The following is a 6,542-nucleotide window of genomic DNA, read 5'->3' as shown; positions in this document are numbered from 1 at the left end:
CCAAAAAATGGGGCCGAGCTACGTTTATCCTCTTTCGTCTTCGGTCGCCTGCAATAATGGCGTCCTCTATCTCCTGGAAGTCTTTGGAAAGGGGAGTGTATCCGAGAATGAGGTGAGCAGCCCGGAGTTGTAAGTCTTCGCTAACGAACACCTCGGAGCGAAGTACTCGGTTTAGATCGGCAACGTTACAGTGACTCAGACGAGGACGCACGTGCTGCTTATCTGCAAGAAAGACGTCAAAACAAATAAACCTGGTCAGATTCACACAAATTTTTAACAAATTTAAGTAAATACAAATACGCATTTCTGTGTGTGTGTTATGAGAAGTTGTGTTGTGGGAGATTAATCCTATGGCGTCGCACCTGGATCCCCCCACTGAACTGGGCAGTGGAGGCCGTCGTGCCAGTTCCCAGACACGATCAAGTAGTCGTCCTTCATGCCTTTGTTTGATTTGGGCAGACAGGAGATTAGCCTAACGGTGCTGGACCGAGATTTAATATAATAACCTACCTTAGAAAGTTTGTGGGCCTCATATAGGAACACGACATAGTGCCATGTGAGGTTTAAACCCATCTGCTCGTTTAGAGCATCTACACTACCTAGAACTCTAAAAACGTTTGGAAGGCATTGGTCGAGGCACAACCGGTGGTTGCGAAGATACTCCCTCATTACGGGTTTCATTGGAAGGGTCATCCCACCCTCTATGAAGGCTATCATAGGGATGATAACCTCTTCCTCTTTCCTAGAACCGGCCACGGCTGTTGCCGGGCAGTATTCTAGCCCTACGTCGCTGGGAATATGGTATTTAGCTCTAAAGCCTTCCATCCCAGCGGCGGTATCAACTAGACACTTGAATTTTCCCATTATAGAAAGACGATAGACTAAACTCTAAAAGGGAGAGTGATTGTAGTGATAGCCGAGGACAAATATCGAGGAGAAAAGGTTAAGAATAAGAGCAAGAATTTACAAGGTTGAAGGTGTGCAAATCTCCACGGTTTTCTGCAAAGTAAGGTATGATGGCTGATGTCTTGATGGGATTACCCCCTGAGGAATTAAATGAAGGCGCGGGTTCCCGAAGCGTCACGACGTGCGAAAGGGCGGCCTCGAAATTATGTCTGTCCCGCCTAAAATTTCGCGGAATAATGAGAACCGTTGGATGCCCATCTCACCGTTGAACGTGGGAGACAAAGAGTAACTTACAGTAATAAATGCGCGCGTTTTTGAAAATAAAACCGCCAAGTGTCATCTTCTGGGACGCGAAACGATTTCCACACGTGCCATCACTTATAAAGTGTGTGGAGTGGATCCTCGTCAGATCAAAACCCTATTTTTCTCCTCGGATGTCGAAAATTAGAGTTTTGAGGGGCTATTGTGGGGAGTAAAAATATCTTGATGGGAATATGGGCCGTTGGGCCTTGCTAAGGAAGGCCGACCTGCTCTTGGGTTTAGGGCTTGTTGGTACTTTAGGTCGGCCCATACGCCGAGGATCCGAGGATCCAGCCGAGGATGTTTTTCCCTCGGACTGACACCAGAGAACCCGGGACTACATGGTACAGGTTAGGGAATGACACGGTCAAGACCAGTGGTTAAAGGGGGTGAACCCTTGAATGTCCTAGAAGCACCGATGTTGGGAAAATGTCAAAAGGTAAAGGCTGCTACCTCCACATTAAAGACCCTGCACCTACCACCCTGGCCGCATTAATGGGGAGGTGACACTTGAACAGTGGAAGGGAAACTTCTAGTTACTGTTCAAAGGCACTAAGAAAAGAAATATCTAGGCTAAGGGAGGAGTTGGGGCAACACGTGTATAAAGTATTAAAAAGAAGAGTATTTAAGGAAGGACCTAGAACAGAAATGAGGGAGGACTTTTTGTAACCTAAAAAGAAAAAAGACAAAGAGAAAGGTATAATATAAGAACAGCTCTCAGCTTACGTCCGAGGAGGCCCTTTTACAATATTCTTTGTTGTTTTCAATTACTTGCAATCTTTAGTTTGTCATTTAATCCTCACATACTTCTAACCTGGGTTTCAAGCCCACACTCTACAAATTCTTATTGTTTAAGGCTCATTGGGCCTGAGCCCATAACTGTTCTTGGGTTCAGGTGCAATTGTGCACTTACAAGTGTCATTTCCTCAAAACTCAAAGGAGGGGAGTGTAATTACCTCTTATATTATTAAAATTTTAATTATCTAAGTAACTTGTATTTTAATCGGCCCTCGCCAACTATCAAATAAAAAATAATAATTAATGTAAATTAGGAATATATATATATATATATATATATATATATATATATTATTTATAAGAGGATTCCTCCTTTTTGGACTGGACTTTTATGTAGTTTAGAAATACCCTTAGACCTTAGGTTTAACAGAAAAAACTTAACGACAACCTGGTAAAAATATATCTCTAACTCCACTTAAAATACCTACAAAATAGGACACTCTCCTACTAATCTATGTTTTCAAAACAAACGTATTCAAAAAAAAAAAAGGAAAATTATGACTCTAGAAAAAAATTAGTCTCATTTTAAGCGTAAAGTGCATGTGACAAAGCTAGTACTAATATAGTTCAGTTTAGATGAAGAAAAGAGTTTTTGGGTTATTAGAGACTTGTTGTATCTTATTATTTAAAAATTTTAAATAACTGATTAAAGATAGTAGTGAGGTGTAAAATTGTTGGGTTTTCAGGATAGTCAAGAGTCAACCTTAATCTAAAAATGAATGTCAATAAAAATAAATAAATAAATAATAATTATCATTATCCTTATTATTATAAATAAATATTAGAATTATTATAGTTTACATTCCACTAATTACAACTTATCATGTAATCTTTTCACTTTTCTTATAAAAAAATTGAAGTTAAAAAAACAAAAAGACATTCACAAACATAATTAGTGGAGCATTAAATAGAACACAAAAAGTGGAACAAATTTTTTTTTTCGACATGAAAAAAGTGGAACAAATTATTTGTATTAAAAGTACAATAACACATACCGGGCACTGTTACTTAACTAAAACAGATCAAAAGTGCAATAACACAATGAGCATCTAATGAAAGATGGTAATGCATTGCAGAGAATGCCAAATTCCACCAGAACCATCTTCACGGAAGTATCAAATTACCGTTCACCCTTTCAATTTAATTTGATTAAAACAAAAAATCAAAAGAAGGCCCATTATACGTGCAAAAGCAAGAAGATTCAATTTATTAGTAGAACCTTAACATGAAAATTCAGGTGACACAAGTACAAAACAGAAAAACACTAGAATTGTTACAAACTGGTAAATAGCTCCTATCTATATGAAAGCACTAGAATTACAACACCTGAGAAGTAAATCCAATTAGAATTTAGAATTTAGAATAGAAGTCCCTCAAAATTGTGTCATTTTTATTCCAGTTAGGTAATAAACTAATGACATAAAACAACGGTGTTTTGAGACCCATCATTATCATCAAGCAATTAAACTGATTCTTTTGTGTTTCTAGTTTCAACTAAGTACAACAACTTTTTTTTTTTACAGAAAGGACATTGAAAATCTTTAAACTTTTCTTGGCATTAGAATTATGAAAACCCCCATACAATATAGTTCTTTAAACAAACAAACAAACAAAATATACTCAATTTTCTAAATTTGATTCAATAGATTCTACCTTCAAAAATAAAAGAAGAGAAAGACAGAAGAGTACTTCTTCAAAATATCTTTGTCTTTATGTTGTTTCTTATTTACTTGGTTTTTAGAAAAGAATATGAAGATATTGTAATATTTTTTATAGACTATAAATTCTTTTTTCTTTCTTCCTTTTGCCTTTTTTTTTAAACGTTTCTAAATACATAAAAAATCGTGGTCTTATAATTTTATGAAAGAGTATCATTTTAATGAAAGTAATTCCCTTTCATCCTCTTTATTTTTCCTCTCCTCCAATCTACTATTAAGCTTTTCAAAAGAAGGAAAATGGAAAAGAGATACAAAAAAAAGAGGTACAAACGAGCATAAGTACCATTCATCATGTCTTCTCAAATATTACTCCCAACAAAGCTCCTATGTTTTGAAGCACAAAAGCTAACATGACTTGTAACTTAATTGGTTGACACTTATTCTTAAAAAAAAAAATGGTAGACACTTCTTGGTCTTTCTAATAGAGACATCCAGTCAAATTCTTCACCTCTCAACTATCAAATTATATATATATATATATATATATATATATATATAGAGAGAGAGAGAGAGAGAGAGAGAGAGAGAGAGAGATGTGTTCAAGTTACACTTAGTATAAATCTAAAAAATTACACATTTTCTATACCATTGGATTTAAGTAGATCCAATGGTAAAAAAAAAGACTCTCATTAATGCTAATATTTTGATTAGGATCTCATTAATTATCCCTCATTTATTATATTTTATATCTATCTCTAAACCCAAAAAAAATTCTTATATTTGACTCTCTCTCTCTACGTTTCTCTCTCTATCTCTTTCTCCTCCACCGTTGTTCCACCTCCATGGATAGATTGCCGGTAGAAGAAGGAAAAAATATATATATAACAAGTCTTCAATATATAACAAGTCTAACAATATATAACAAGTCTTCAACACAATCTAACAAAAAAAATATATATATATATATATATTTATAAAATACTGCTCGGAGAAACAAGAAAAATACACAGCAAGTAGGAAAAAGGCCTTATTCTTTTGGAATTACTTTGAACAAGTCTTTTATGCCTATGATTTAATCGACGGTTTTTTATGAAATGGACAAAAGAGTAAAACATAAACATTTAGAACTTATCTAAGCCATGTTCATATAAGGTTCCATCGCCAAGGTTTGAGGCTTCCTTAACTACTTGTTTTATCCACACAATAGAAAATAGACATTTCTCTCTCTCATCAATGCCAAAAATTCTCCAAAAGTTAGTCTCACTTTCCAAGGAGGAACTTATATTCTCTTGCACAAATTCAACACTTTCTTGACAGTGATGAATTGTAGGGAAAAATCAAAGCCATGCATAACCTTAATTAACACTGCACAAGTATACTAAAAAATGGAGTAATTAATTTTTCATTGAGTTACTTACCAAGGAGATTTCTACCACTATTTATATCCAAGAGCCTATATGAAGTTCATAAGCCCAACTACATATCTGGTTAAATTTGTTAGATTCGATGACTGTGATCAATTAAATTAATTACATTAGAGACGGTACATATATATCTTCAATACCTGATTAACTTCAAAGATTCTTTCTTTCTTTCTATTCTTTTTTGTTTTTATAATAAGAAAGATTGAAACTTCATGGATGCTTTCTTTCATTTCTTCTTAGTAAATATCTTCTTGTTTCTTTAAAAAAAAAAAAAATCTTTAGGAACAAAACATGAAAGTTCCTTTACAAGATCACATATTCATATAGACTTGGACTTTTTATAGTTAATTTTCATTGAGCTAACGTTTTTCCCATGCATTTCGTCAAAAGTTCATCATGAAATTTTGACTTATTTATAAAAAGTCTCAATCCCTTGCCATTATGTAAATAATGATAAATCTATCCTATGTACCATACTTTTTGTTGCTTCCAAAGGCACAAATTAAATGGCCTCCTTTCAAATCTTCTTCGTCTCAACTTTCTTCTTCTTCGTCTCAACTTAGGTTCCTTCGAACAACTATGAAGTATTATTATATTTATTTTTAGATTTACATGATTTATAATTTTTCATTGTATACTATTACCTCTCTCTCTCTCTCTCTCTCTCTCTCTCTCCATATATCCAAACCCACAAACTGGCGAACACAAATCTCTAAAATCTTCTAGGGCAAAGCTATACCCAAATCTCATCTACGTAAACCAAAGCCACTAGATTTCCATATACCCAAAACCCACAAACAAACCCACTTGTTTTAACAAACCCGAAACCCAATCACAAAATCAAATCCACAAATAACTAAACAAACAAAGGAAACACGCATTATTAGGTTTGGGCCAGGCCAACCCGACCCGTTTAGGAAACCCAATCTGCTCTATTTGAATTTAGGCCTGATTTTCATTAGTTACTTAAGACCTACCAATACGAAACACACTTCCGTAAGCCCAAGTCTCACTCATTATAGTAGGCCCACACCTCACTAAGCCCATCAGTTGCAGTCAAAGATTGACTCAAGAGAAAAAGTGTGCACCTTAGCGTTTTTCGAGGAGAAAATGCTGATATTTTTTAGGAATCAACTGAGATTTAAGAGTAACTTTTGAAATGCAGACAGAACCCCTTCAACAATCAACTGAGATTTAAGAGTAATTTTTTATCGGTGTGTTTTGACGAGGCTAACTTTTATCTAATGCTAACTAATACAGGTTTAGTGTGGACATGTACGGGTTGTTTTATTTTTGTAAATACTCACAATTCCCACATTAATATATTCGGCATGTTAAGCCATTCTTATATTTTATTAGAGGTTCATGACACAATACTAATAGACATATGGACTATGAACACACTTTCTATTGTACTGGGCCAAAAAAAAAAAAAAAAAAAAAAACTCACTCTTCT

Source organism: Castanea sativa, chromosome 3 (assembly GCF_040712315.1).
Source record: "Castanea sativa cultivar Marrone di Chiusa Pesio chromosome 3, ASM4071231v1".
NCBI classification, from domain to species: Eukaryota; Viridiplantae; Streptophyta; class Magnoliopsida; order Fagales; family Fagaceae; genus Castanea; species Castanea sativa.
This window is presented reverse-complemented; position numbering follows the sequence as displayed.